Here is a 12965-nt window from a genome sequence, read left to right as displayed (position 1 = left end):
ATGCCTGGCTTTATAACACACATACAGGTTGAGCATAAGATAAAAGGGCTCACATCATTAACACTCCAACAGAACTTGATTTCCTAATAGTTTATTTGGGGGGCAGCTTTTTTTGGGTGGTTATTGCTTTGGTTTCTCATCGAGTGAAATCAGGCCTTTGTATGTTCTTTGTCTTTGGTGACAAAGTTAGATCAGCTCCCTTCTTTCCTACTGGCTCCCAGCCAGAGGAAGTGACATGTGGGAGTTGAGCCCTGATTCCCTTCCAGAATCACTGATCCATTGAGACATCTCCTTAACCGAGTCGGGTCCTTGACCATTCTGCCAGGGCCATCAAGATAATCTTGAATGATCCTGTTTGTCACATCTACTTTCTTCTTATCCAACTCAACAAAGAACCATCAGGCTGTGAGGAATCCCTGCATCTTGGCTAGCCATCGCCACCCCAGAACATAGCAATATATGCTCCAGGTATAAGCAGTGGAGGGAAAACAACTATAGCCACTTACTGCTATAGTATGGGCAGGATTCAACCAATGAGTCACAGCAGTGGAAGCCCGCGGAAAGACTCCCACTTGTGCAACAGGGCTTCCCCCACTTCCCTCCCCTGTGCCACCTGAAATTAGCTTGGAGGGTTGTGAGAACCTGCACAACAAATGGGGGAGATCACTCCAGCTAGCAAGCTGAAATGCTTGCCCTGATGGAATTATCTATCATAGCGCAACATTAAATTCCTCCATATATGTCCTGGGTTTGGGCCACATACCTGCCTAAATGTGACGTGTAAATAAGCCTCGGTGTAAGAGAGAGGATAGAAGCAATAACAGTTATGGCTTTGCAAAGGGTATATCTCATTTAAGTGATTTTGTTGAGAAAGCACCTCTGGAGCTAGAGCTGAGAAAACTAGTAAAATAATCGAAGATTGCACACACAATGCCGTAAACTTTCAAAAACTCTTTCAGCTCAGTTAATCAGGTTGTGCTTAGTGCATTCTTTGCTTCTCCTCACAGTATAATTTACACCACAGATTTTGAAAAAGAAGCCCCAATTAGTGCCCTCCAGATTTCATTGGGACTGTAACTTCAATCAACCCCACTTAAACCACAAGCTGTAAACCCCTCTTTTTTTCCTTGATTCACCACACTTGGTTTGTGCAAGGGAGACAAACTATAAGCCTGGATGTTCTGCGTAGTGTGGCAGCGGCAGCAGCAGAAGCTGACCAAAGTGATCACAACCTTCAGGCTGGGAATCCATGTTTGCTCATTCATTCTAAGCCGCAGTTCAGCTTAGCTGTATGTGCAAAACCAGGTTGTTGTCTTTCCTGTTATCAGATGGAAAAGCAGAAGTAGATATGCACAAGGAATACAGGGGTAGTTTTTGAAGATACGAATAGTTCCTTAATTAACGTCTTGAATGTGACAGATCACTTTAATGTTCAGTGTGTCTGTTCTGAACAGAAGTCTACTGTGCCCTCAACTGGAGAGTAATTGTTACTGCACATCATCTATTTTGCTGTCAGCTAGTGAATTACACAGTGCCATTTTCCTATAGATCCTTCATAATCCGTGTAACCTAAATAAATCTGGCAATTTTATGAAGGCACAGTTCTTTCCACAGTACGTTTCCGAGCACAATTCAAAGTGTTGGTGCTGACCTTTAAAGCCCTAAACGGCCTCGGTTCAGTATACCTGAAGGAGCTTCTCCACCCCCATCATTCTGCGCGGACACTGAGGTCCAGTGCTGAGGGCCTTCTGGCAGTTCCCTTGCTGCAAGAAGCCAAGTTACAGGGAACCAGGCAGAGGGCCTTCTCGGTAGTGGCACCCACCCTATGGAACGCCCTCCCACCAGATGTCAAAGAGAAAAACAACTAGCAGACTTTTAGAAGACATCTGAAGGCAGCCCTATTTAGGGAAGCTTTGATTGTTTGACAGATTATTGTATTTTAATATTTTGTTGGAAGCCACCCAGAGTGGCTGGGGAAACCCAGCCAGATGGGCGGGGTATAAATAATAAATTATTATTATTATTATTATTATTATTATTATTATTATTATTATTTATTTCCAGGGCTTGTCCCACCATATCAGTGTGACAGAGAGCTGAAGGAAGAGGCAAGATCACCTTCATATATGTGTTTTGTATTACAGCTTACATTTCCAATCTTTTTTTTTTTCAAAAATTGAAAATGATTCATTTTTTTAAAAAGTTGTACATAGGCTTTGACCAGTAGGCTACTTCTTCTGTCAGCCCCCACTTCTTGTACCTTTCCCTGACACTTGAGGATTTCCTGCATGTTGCCTGAAGTGCAGCAGGGAATGTGTTCCTCTCAGCTGCCCAACCTGTGTACTTTGTTGTTTTTAAAGAAAGCAACCCGCACACCCGTTCCCTCCTTAGAGATCACATCTTCCTATGCTGCAGCGAAAATGTGTGTTACCACTAGGTAGCTCTGAGAACCACTAGGGGAAACCAAATCCCATAGCTTATCACCGTTCCAGGGTACTCATTCCAAATCCAGACTTGGCAAGCATCTGCTGAAAACTCACCCTAGTGATTCTTTGTTTATTAATTACAACTGCATAATTACATGCAAAAGGAAACTTTATTATTTGCCATAAGCTGAAAGCACATATGAAGTTCACAACCCTGAGAGGTTGTGGTCGAAGATGCAACATCTTCCCACACATCTTCAGATGTATGAAAGCTGTTGTGATGTTGCACAATTTTCACAGGAGCAAATCACTTGCAGGCACTGTGACCTGTAAGATGTAAATGCTAGTTGTATATTGAGACGTGAAGGATACGTAAACTTATTTATTGAGTGGGAAGGGAACTTGTCAATAGGAGAGTACTAGTATGAGGCCTTCCTAATGGGCATCAAAGAACTTTATGGCTCTGCTCCATCTCTAGTCTTGCACATCTCTTTTTATTATTATAAATTTTTTATTGGTTTTTCACATTTTATAAAGACATAACACACACGTAAAAGACAAAGACAAAGAACATGTATAATTTCAAAAATCTTACTTTCTTAACTTTGGTCCTTGACTTCCCCCCACCCCCCCTTCATACATCCCAATTCCCATAATTATGTCAGCAAGTTATTATTTTCCCTCCTTACCATGTTAATATTACATCTTTTGTAGAAGATTAAATTCTATCCTAAGTTGGACTCAGATTCCCTTCCATCGATTTCCCATTTTTTATTAAACATCAATCATATTGACTAGACCCAAAAATCGTAAGTGTTTTTAAAATTCTATTTTCCCCCCCTCCCATCCCCGGTTCGTCCCTTCCCAAGTACATGTCCACAATAACAGTTCTTAGCCTGGATTCCTCACATCCGAGGCCTTCAAGTCTCTTTCAGTCCCTCTCCGCCGGTTTTGTTGGTAGTCCTTTATGTTGGTCTTCGGATCTCGAAGGAGTTCTGTCCCAATCAAGCCAGGTTTTCTTCCCACAAGAAAACTTAGAGACAACTGCTGCAAAAGTTCCACCAGTCCTTCATATTCAGAATGGAGGCCCCCATCATATTTCTTCTTTCTTTTAAGTTCTTGAATTCCAAGTACTCCAGGGGCCTCCTTCTTCATCTTTCACATCTTTTGCAGATTTGTAATCCATGTAATCCAAGGGTCTTCTTGTTTATAATCCACATGTGTAGGCTTCTGGTTGGTACTTTCCATCTGTGCTTTCTCCTTTCCTTGTTTAGTCTCCTTCAGTTCTTGAGATATCTGTTCCGGTTCAGCTGCAGATTTTTTCTCATTCAAATCCTCAATACATTCAGCAGAGCTGCTTATTCCAGAAGTCAAGGTCGTGAGTTGTTTATTCATAGCCAGACTCTGCTCTTGTAAAATTCCCACAAAGTAAAACATTCTTTCTATTTCAGCTAGTAAATTTCCATCCGCAGCCATTGTAATGTCTCAGAATTCCCCCTAGAGGGAATCTGGTTACTTAGTAATCTTTTCCCAACAGTCCTTTGCCTCGTTCTTTGTTTCTTTGTTTCCAACCACTTTAATTCAATTGTATCACATTTAGTCCAGGGAGATCTTAAGTAACACGCTTTTTTACTTTAAATTGCCCGTTTGACAGCTTTGACAGCTGTCAAACTCCTTTCCTCTTCAACAGGCTCAAAGGCAGGACGCTCCCGGGCCCGGAAGGGGGGGTTACACACAACAAGAGAAAAACTTCTAAAATTCCACTCTTACACTCCAGCTCAAAACTTCTTTTATCAAATCTTGAAAGTTAATGTCTTTTTAACTCACCCCAAAGGGGTAGGCTCTCCAACTTAGTTCTCCTGCTATTGCTTTAAATCGTCTGCAGAAGGGGGGGTGCGGACTTCCCTTTAACACATCCCCTGGTCGTATCAAATTCACAGATAGATATTTTAAAGTCCGAATTCCAATCTACTCACGGGTTGCTTCTTTTCGGGTTCCGAATTTAAGGAAAAAAGTCAGCGCTCTTCAGCCATGGCACACGGCTTCGCTCCGCTGGGGTAGCGGTCTACTCCCAGCACCACGCCGCTCTCCGTACCCTCTCCGTAGCCTTTAAAAAGGCTCTTCGTGGGTCGGGGGGGCGCTTAAGGTGCCCACCGAGTCACCAGGTCCGCGGGCATCCGCGCCTGCGGTTTTTGAGGGTCTCCGCGTCGCCGTCGCGGCAAGACCCGTCCCCAGCGGAGCCGATTCCCTCCGGAGCTCGGAGGGAATCCGCCATTAGCTGTTCGCACCAACCCGGAAGTCCTAGTCTTGCACATCTCATAGCTCTGGATGTGGATTCCTACATAGTCATCATAGTGGGTCTCACATTAAGCATCCACATCAGGTCACCCAAGGAATTCATTTGCTTCATTGGGGTGTGTGTCTGAAAAGTGTTATGGTTATGCTCTTCTTGTTTACGGTTTTCGGTAGATGGAAATGTTGAAGCTGTAAGTGGCTTCCAGTCTTACAAAGAACTGCTCTGCTTAGTGTTTGGCAACAGTTCCATGAAACTTAAAGTTGCTTTTGAACTCCTGACAAGACAAACGTTCCCAAGAGTTATTCTTGTAATGCAGCTTCTAGTCATCTTAGGCTTCTCCCCCCCTTTCTCAGGGTTTTTCAGATTTGCACCTAACATTTCCAAAATCCTGGTCTTGGGTAAAACAACAGATAAAGTCTATAATAGTATCCTTACTTTAGAGCAGTGTTGCTTCATGATGGAGAGTTAAGAAAAGCAGTCCATTATGTTACATAGCTGTGGGATTTTCTTAATGGTTTTCCTACAGAGTATTAACAAAAGATGCTTTCGGTGAATCTGATGTGGAAAGTATAGATCTCTTTTCATTCATTTGAGTTTATTTGCATAATGGTGGCTAGCACAGGTTGTGTCTTGGGTTACAACCCTTAAATTCTTCTCTGGAGCAATCCAGTGAATGTTAATGAGGCTATTCTGGAAGAAGTAGGTATGAGGATTACAGTCGATTTCTACACACATTTTTTTGTGCTCACCTGAAGATTATACTGTCCTTATACACTCAAGGCCTACACTCAAGGACAATATACAAAATGTTGCTACTGGAGAATTGCACTCCTTCAAGATAGTGACAGAGTTAGATGTTAACATATCTCACATCTAAAAATTCAACTTTTCCAGGTTTTGACTGGAAAGGAAGGAAGGAAGCTGATTACAGAGTAAGTCCTGTAAATGTTATCCAGGGAAGATAAGCTACTGCACATTCAGGAAATAACAGTTTGATCAGCCCTTTGCAATAACTTGACTCTGTGGATCTCTATAAATGATGTACAAACAAAGAATGAAATTGTTTATGTGGTGGGGCCACGGTGGTGGGGCCACGGGGCGTGGGTGGTCTTGGCAGGGGAAATACACCTGTATATTACATTAGCAGCATTGTGTACAAAAATGTCATTTTGGCACACAGAATCTAATATAACTTTTAAAATAAGGATGATTTGATATTTTATGGAATCAACTTCATATTGCTGTAATGTATGTATGAAAAGATGGTAGTTCCTTAACTGTTGAAACAAGTATATAAAATCTAAAACTGCGAGTATGATGACAAAACAGTATATGTGTGACAGTATTAGTTTCTGACTTTGGTGTCTTAACAGAACAATTTTTAATTTAAAAACTATTAAATTACTTTTAAGAACAAGATAGAAGTTGAGTGTTGAGTCCTTGTGCCGAGTTAAAACACTATATAAGAAAGACTTGCCCTCTCAGATTCGCTTTTCATTATGCTGAAAGATGCCTACATATATACAGCTGTTCCTGAAGGATGGGGAGCATCTGGCAACAGGTGTAGGCCAAAACTTGTCCAGGGCCAAAACATGCTTTACTAGACAGCCGTCACTTGCAGTGCAGGGGTTTCTCATGAAGGGCAACTGCACGTCACAGCTCTTGACAGTGGGTTACATCAGGTAGTGATTATTGGCATTGGAACAAGTATATCCCTGCTCTCCTCTGTGAAATTTTGGAGCATGTGGTTTAAGGCCAAGCTGGACATGGGATTAAGTGCATCTTTGCATTTAACATGCATGTTATTTTAAAATGTAAATGGATAGTTAACAGGTATGCAGGGGGGAAGGAGGAAGACTTTAGGCCTATTGCTCTTCTGCCAAGATCCTAATTAAAATTGGGGCCTGCTCCAGTCTGAATTGCCCCCACCCCTGAGCCAATGAACACACAGTTTGCGCTGTGGGAAGGAAGAAGCAGTATTAAAGGTAAATGGACCCCTGACCATTAGGTCCAGTCATGGCCGGCTCTGGGGTTGCGGCGCTCATCTTGCTTTATTGGCTGAGGGAGCCGGCGTACAGCTTCCGGGTCATGTGGCCAGCATGACTAAGCCGCTTCTGGCGAACCAGAGCAGCGCACAGAAACGCCGTTTACCTTCCCACCGGAGTGGTTCCTATTTATCTACTTGCACTTTGACGTGCTTTCGAACTGCTAGGTTGGCAGGAGCAGGGACCGAGCAACGGGAGCTCACCCTGTCGCGGGGATTCGAACCGCCGACCTTCTGATCGGTAAGTCCTAGGCTCCATGAGAAGCAGTATTAATAAATAACGTGCATAGTGCTGCTCTGAATGACAAGGAACAGCTAGTGCGTACTAATGTTGGACTGGTGCTTGTGCTGAATATTGGATATCCACAGGGGACAGGGCGAATATGTGTGGAAGCGGGGAGGACAGTAATGCAGGTTGCCCATGCCCATCCTGGCTTCAAAACAGTCAGGAAGTGGTCCTCCGATAGCATAGAGGCTTGTGGAAGGAGGAGCAGGGCAGAGTTCTCCCGTGAACTATTTGCAGGGCTGGTTTCTGCAACGGAGCAATCCAAATGAGTGAGCTAATTCCACGGGCGAAGCTGACGCACCCTGCAAAAGAATGTTTGCAGCATCCATTGCAAAACGTGCTTCCTATTATTCATTGCCATCTGAACTTTCCCATCTGAATCGCAAAACCTGTGTTCATGGCTTGCTGCATAACAGCCCCATCTCTGAGAAGGATCGCTCAGATTTTCAGCTGGAAAACATGCTAGCAAAGAGGTGCAGCCTAGTTCTGCAAAAAGACCATGTCCGACCAGGGACCCTAGGTGAGCAAAAGCATGTTATGCTACATAACTGGATGGGGAACTGCACATAGAAATAGTGCTGCTTTGTGTGTGGTTCCTCATTTTCCAGTGGCTGGGGCTGCATGCGTTGAGAACCTTCAGAAAGCTGCAGTTACACCTACATGTGTTCATGGAAGAAACTGCCCTACCAGTCACAGCACAAAGCATGCTTTGGCGCTAGCCACATCAATGCCCAGAGAATGAAAGCATATGCCCCACTTCTACCGCAGAAGCTAAGGAGGTTTGTTGATAGGAGACCACCTGTGAACTATTTGGAAGCTGCTGTGAGCTCCTTGGTGATAGGACACGGTATAACAAGAATAATTAAACGCAACACCAGCAACCTATACACACAATGAGAAAAAGGGGTACCATAGCTGTTGCAACAGGGACAACTATACTAAAGTTACCAGATTTTTTTTCAATGAATCCGGGGACACTTCAAACAAACAAACAAATAAACTACATTTGGGACGTTGACACTGCAGCGATGGCAGAGGGGCAGCAGCCGCCTTGACCTCAATCACCACGTTTCCCCTTCCTCTGAGGCTTCTATCTCCTTTATCCGTGAGCCTGGGCAGCCCCTGAGTTGTTGGTTCTTCGGTGGTGGTGGTGAAGCAGTGCACGGTGGGTCAGGCAGGGAAGGTGGGCTAAGAGCAGTGGTGGCGGTGAGGCTCGGGCAGCACGATGCCTCCCTTCCCATCGGAGCAGCCCCGATCCCTTTTCTACTTGCGTGCAAGCAGGAGGGGGTGGGGATCCCTCAGCTGGGAAGGGAGGCTTCACACTGCCTTTAGGGGCAGCCCCATCCCAACTCCTACTTGCGTGCAAGCAGGAGGGGGCAGGGATCTCTTAGGCAGCGTGATGCCTCTCTTCCCATCGGAGCAGCCCCAATCCCATTCCTACTTGCGTGCAAGCAGGAGGGGGTGGGGATCCCTCAGGTGGGAAGGGAGGCTTCCCGATGCCTAACAGAGATTCCTGCCCCCTCCTGCTTGCACGCAAGATCTGATAGGCAGCATGAAGCCTCCCTTCACAGCTTAGTTGCTGGGGTCAGGGAAGGTGGAGGCAGCCCGGAAGCTGATCTTAGAGTCTCTGCACCACCATCATATGGGGACTTCCGAGCAGCTCCTGAAGCCAGCCAGAGCCAACTGCTCCAGGCTGCTGAGACTGCCGCTGCTGCATTTCCCAGGGACATTAGGTTAAATCCGGGGACATTCCGGGGATGGAATTTGTCCAGGGACTTATTTTCAAATCCAGGGACTGTCCCCGGGAAACGGGGACATCTGGGAACCCTAAAATATACAACATTTGCTTTTGTGTGACTTTGGTTGTCATTTACCTCTACTTGGTGGTAAATTTGGTGTATTGCATTTATTTGAAGCAACTGAATATCATGCTGAAGCATATCCAACACCTTGGCAGATCTGCTTGCCTTCACTTCCTGCCCTGCTGGTATGTGAACAGCAGTGTTAAACCTATTGCTGGGGGCAGTGTCATGTCATGCATAGTTCACATACAAATCACTGAGGCACATGTTCCCGCTTCCCCTGCATAGCAGCTTTTTGTGAACCTGGTCAGGGACGTAGATTAGCATTTAATCTGGCTTCTACTCCTATTTAAATAGCCGTGCTTGGATTGAGATCCAAGCAATCTTAAAGACTGCTGCATGGTTTACTTACTAAACACCCTACAATGAAATATTATACTGGAAGAGAATGTAATTGGGAAAGTCCATAGCTCAGGGGTCAAGGTTTGAACGCAAGGGTCTCTAGGTAGGACTGGCCTGAAAGCATCCCAACCATTTAGTGTCAACAATACTGAAGTAGGTGGACCAGTGGTGTGGCTTGAAGCAGCATCCTATGTAATTTTCTTTTTAAAAAGTCATTTTTGTCTTCCTTGTGTTGGACAGGTCCATTTTGGGGGAAATGCACCTGAAGAACAAAGTTACCTGGAGATGACAAGAGATGATATTCTAGAGTGGGGATGGATATTTTAGTGTCCCCGTCCCCCCAAGTAATTGCTGTACTGAAGCTGCCATCATTCCTGACCATTGGCTATGTTGGCTGATGGGAGGTTGGAGTCCAGCTACATCTCAAGACCAGCTCGTTGGTTATCTATGGGATACATCTAAGAATTATTAAATGGCTCAAATGTGAACTCTTTCAAAAATATGTAGCTGGTCATCACCCATTAGTGAAAGTAGGCAATATAATGCCTTATTTCATTTTAAAAAAGAAACACAGAGGGGAGCTGGGAAATAAGCCTTGGCTATGTTGGTGAAAAGCGTAATATAGAGAAACAAGTCTGGCTGAGCAAGAACCAGCTTCTCCTCTGAAAAGGGAAGTCCTTTTAAACTTCTTTCAGAGTGTCATCAAACACATGGAAAGGGCTTTGTGGTACGTATTAGATATCAGGACTTTCCCCACAACAGAGGGAAGTAAGCAACATGGGCCCCAAGGCTCTCTATTTGGATGGGTGCTGTTTATCTTGCTCATAAAATTATTTGAAGTCAGGGATGACAGAATATGACCATGTTTTCAGGCAACACTAGATGATTCAGGATGGTGAAAAGCAAGGTGGAATGCAAGTGCTCCAAAGGCAATCTTGCCACACTGGGGAAATGAGAAACGAAGTGGCACATGTGGTATAATGTAAGTAACTGCAAAACAGCCTTTGTTCCTGGTGTGCTCCAGATGGTTTGGACCAAAATTCCCATCAGCCCCAGCGAGGATGGACAAAGACCTGGGTTCAAACCCTTTGGCCGGTCACCATTCCTCAGCCCAACCTACCGGTACCTCACAGGGTTGATGTGAAGATAAAATAGAATGGGGGAGAGAGCCTTGAACTCCTTACAGGAAAGGTGGGGTACAAATGTATAGGTAAATATGAGAGGTACACAAGAATTTGGGGCTCTTACAGCCCACAAGCTCTCCAATTCCTATCCAACTGTACCACCCATGCTCTGTCCAAGGCCACCCCAGTCCTAAAACAAGATCTTCCACATCTGTGATTTCTCCTTCCAGATCAATCGTGTAGCAAGGCATTATACATGCTAATCAGTGTGTGCTACAAGCAAAGACCAGAAAAAAACAAGTTGCGCCATGCCAAAGATGCCCACAGAACAGCTGTGGATGACTGTAGCAAGCATACCATGGAGAGCAAAGAAAGCATTCTTTCATCGCCCGCTATTTTTCTTCGTGCTCTCTGAGCATTCCTGTGTTTACACACACATGCTGAAACGCATAACCTTCCATGGCTTTGGGAAAGACAGGAAGAACTCAGAGCCTTGGCCCTTCTCTTGATTAGAATTTGCTTTCTGCCTAGTGCATAAGTACTCAGAAGTGGCTTGTGCAAGTGTGCATCCATCCTGTGCTTCCAGATTGCCATCAGTAGGCTGGAGCTGAAGAGGCTGCTTCGTTTGCCAGCAATCACTGCTCTGTGGGATGGCTAAAAATAAACGGGTGGGCCTGTGTATGCAATGCATACTCTATGGTTGCAGGGCAAAGGTCTCAGGGTCCTGCAAAGGGCAGTGATACTGTCAGATCACGCTCACCCAAGCTGTCAAAGACAGCCCCTAATGGTATTGGAAGTGCTTCACAAGCAGCTTCTTCTCTGTCCACCATGGACAGCAAAGGAAGATCCTTCTTAGACCTCCACAAACACAAGTTCATCCCCAAGCGTCCTGCTGGAGCCACCCCGAGACCTCCGGGTATAGGGCGGTATTTCAAGAAACAATAAAAAATAATGTGTATAGCAATGAAAACTGACCCACCCATCATCAGCATCCTGGTACACAAGGAGAAGCTCAAGCCAATTCCTAGTTCCTTCTCAGGATTTCCTCCTATATTCATTCACAGAGGCAGTTTTAAAATAGATTTATTCCATCAATAAATGAATGATTGTAACTTGGGTTTGAATGGTGGACCACCATAAAGCAGAGGCCCAGAGCACCAGTAATTGTAGCCCGTCAGCTGCTATTGATTGATGCCCCATCCAGAAGTCAACTTGTGTGCAACATACATCCACGTGATGCGCCGGTCCCTATCAGCCAAACTGGAAACTAGAACAGACAATATACTTCAGAAATAAATAAAAAATTTTGACAATCTTGCATGCAAAAAGAATTAAGGCAGAGCAAAGTTGTAGAGCATTTGCTCTGCATGCAAAAGGCCCCCAGGATCAATCCCTGTTTTCTCCTGGCAGAGCTGGAAGAGAACCCTGGAGAACCCAGCTGTCGGTCAGTGTTGGGCAGGTGTGGGGAACTTTTGCCCCTCCGAAGGGCTACGCTTGCTAGGACTGATGGGAGTTGTAGTTCAGCAAAGGTTCTCCTCTGCTGGACTGAGCTAGATGGACAAATGGCCTGACTACTGTATGAAGTAGCCTCCTGTTTCTAAAGCTGGGGGAAGTAAATCAGAACCTCCAGATTAAAACACATAATAACCATCACATCTTGAAAAGGATAGGGGGTAGGGTTGTGGCACCTTAAAGATATATTGTGGCATAATGCCACAAAAGTAAGTCCTGCTACCTTCAGAGGTCTTTAAAAGGTAAAGGTACCCCTGACCATTAGGTCCAGTCGTGACCGACTCTGGGGTTGTGGCGCTCATCTCGCTTTATTGGCTGAGGGAGCCGGCGTACAGCTTCCAGGTCATGTGGCCAGCATGACTAAGCCGCTTCTGGCGAACCAGAGCAGCGCACGGAAATGCCGTTTACCTTCTCGCTGGAGCGGTACCTATTTATCTACTTGCACTTTGATGTGCTTTCGAACTGCTAGGTTGGCAGGAGCAGGGACGGAGCAACAGCAGCTCTTTAGTCCCTGGTAAATTCATTGCTGCCCAAGGTAGAAATCCTACACATACTTACCAGGCGGTAAACCACACCGAAGTCAGGGGAGCTTATTTGTGAGTAAACATATACAGGATTGCGCTGTAATATGTTTGTCTCCAAGTTGTCCAAAACCTCTTTCAGTGTGAATTTGCCGCAGTCCTGACCCTACTTACCTGGGAGTAAACCCCATAGAATTAAACAGGGCTTAGGTCAACATAAACATCGGCTGCAACTCGGCTGGCGGTCTACTTGCTTTGCCGATAGAGAAAAGCGCTCAAGCAAGGACGCAGCCTCAAAGGTTGAGATTATTATTATTATTATTATCAGCCTCCATCTCCGGCGTGATCCAGGTGACGCCGCAGTTTGCCTTATACCTACCTGATCGCAGGAGCGGTTACCCGTCTGAGCTCAGTTCCCACCGCGCCCAAGCTCCGGGCGAAATGAATGGATACATGTTGCGCCTAAGAACTTACGGGAGGCAGAAACTGCTACAGCCGCCGAAATCCTCCCCCTCTTCGCCATGCGATTGGCGAAAGGTCTTCAAACGCAGC

General features: G+C 45.3%; 1 long non-coding RNA gene across 1 annotated transcript; it reads right to left on the bottom strand.

Annotated features, from left to right (window-relative positions):
• Positions 1-11448: 11448 nt before the first annotated feature.
• Positions 11449-12964, bottom strand: LOC308479016. Its single transcript, XR_013987430.1, has 2 exons — positions 12888-12964; positions 11449-11647 (listed from the first exon to the last, which is right to left on the bottom strand). It is a non-coding gene; the product is annotated as an uncharacterized lncRNA (long non-coding RNA).
• Position 12965: the final 1 nt, after the last annotated feature.

Source organism: Podarcis pityusensis (assembly GCF_964106645.2).
Source record: "Podarcis pityusensis genome assembly, chromosome: 6".
Lineage (NCBI taxonomy): Eukaryota > Metazoa > Chordata > Lepidosauria > Squamata > Lacertidae > Podarcis > Podarcis pityusensis.
Note: the sequence above shows the minus strand (reverse complement) of the source record. Positions and strands in the feature narration are given on the sequence as shown.